Source organism: Ornithorhynchus anatinus, chromosome 9 (genome assembly GCF_004115215.2).
Source record: "Ornithorhynchus anatinus isolate Pmale09 chromosome 9, mOrnAna1.pri.v4, whole genome shotgun sequence".
Taxonomy (NCBI): domain Eukaryota; kingdom Metazoa; phylum Chordata; class Mammalia; order Monotremata; family Ornithorhynchidae; genus Ornithorhynchus; species Ornithorhynchus anatinus.
The window spans coordinates 18,210,705-18,212,369 of NC_041736.1; the positions used below are offsets into that span (position 1 = coordinate 18,210,705).

Below are 1,665 nucleotides of genomic sequence, written 5' to 3' on the forward strand. Positions count from 1 at the left end.
CGGTATAAATGATAATAATTATGGTATTTGTTAAGCGCTTACTATGTGCAGAGCACTGTTCTAAGCACTGGGCTAGATACAGGATAATCAGGTTGTCCCACGTGGGGCTCACATTTTTGAATCCCCATTTTTGCAGATGAGGTAACTGAGGCACAGAGAAGTGAAGTGACTTGCCCAAGGTCACACAGTAGACAAGTGGTGGAGCCGGGATTAGAACCCACACCCTCTGACTCCCAAGCCCAGGCTCTTGCCAGTAAGCCACGCTACTTCTCGATGATGATGGCATTTATTAAGTGCCTACTATGTGCCAAATCACTGTCCTAAGTGTTCATTACCTGTGGGTCCTTGTCCTACACAGAGCTCAGGTCTCAGAGGGAGAACAGGCTTTTCATTCCCATTTTACAGATGAGGAAACTGAAGCATAAAGAAATAATAACAATAGTAATAATAATGGTACTCGTTAAGCACTTACTAAGTACTAAGCGCTGGGGTGGATATGAGCAAATTGGATTGGACATAGTCCCTGTCCCGCCTAGGGATCACAGTCTTAATCCCCAGTTTACAGATGAGGTAACTGAGGCACAGAGAAGTGAAATGACTTGCCCAAGGTTATAGAGCAGACAAGTGGCAGAGCCGGGATTTGAACCCATAACCTTCTGACTCCCAGGCTTTTGCACTATTCACTAGGCCATGCTGCTTCCCATGATGAGTTGACTTGCCCAAAGTCCCACAGCAGGACAGTGACAAAACGGGGATGAGAATCCGGGTCTCTTGACTCTTTTGACTTGTGTTTTCCACTAGGTCACATTGAGCCTGTGGGGGGCTTTTTGGGTAACTACCATTTTGAGAGGGGACTAAACTTTTGCAGGAGAAAGAGTTGCCGCAACAGAGTGCAGGAAGCTTAGGCTGTCTGTCTATTTGAGGAGAGGGGAGATCACTCTGTTGGTGAAGCCTGCATCTCCCTAAAGCCTGTGGCCTACTAGATGGTGAGTTGAATACTTACTGGAGTCCATCTGTGATAACCACCCGCGGAATCTGTGCTGGGATCACCATTATCCGGGGAATCCTTCAGTAGAGACAATATGGCCTAGTTGGAAGGACATAGGGCCAGGAGTCAAGAGACCTGGGTTCTAACTCCAGCTCTGCCACTGGCCCTCTGTGTAATCTTTGGCAAGTCTCTGCACCTTGGTTTTCTCATCTGGAAGATGGGGATAAGATCTGTCCCTCCCTCTTAGCATGCAAGCCACAAGTGGGTCAAGGATCACCCCATGTCTACTCAGCACAGTGCATGGCATCATTCGTTGTTGTCTTATGCTGTCGAGTCATGTCCAACCCATAGCGACACCATGGACACAACTCTACCAGAACGCCCTACCTCCATCTGCAATTGTTCCGGTAGTGGATCCATAGAGTTTTCTTGGTAAAAATATGGAACAGGTTTACCATTGCCTTCTACCACGCAGTAAACCTGAGTCTCCGCCCTCAACTCTCTCCCATGACCCTGCTGCCCAGTACAGGTAAGTTTTGACTTATAGCAGATTGCCATCCACTTGCTAGCCACTACCCAAGCTAGAAATGGAATGGATATGCCTCTGCTTGACTCTCTCTCCTGCAGTCAAGACTTGTAGAGTACTAGAAACTCTCTAGGTGCAATACTGAGAGATA

General features: G+C 47.5%; 1 non-coding gene across 1 annotated transcript; it reads right to left on the reverse strand.

Moving 5' to 3' along the window:
- Window positions 1-1,527: 1,527 nt before the first annotated feature.
- LOC114814409 lies at window positions 1,528-1,665 on the reverse strand. Its single transcript, XR_003762207.1, has one exon. It is a non-coding gene; the product is annotated as a small nucleolar RNA SNORA7 (small nucleolar RNA).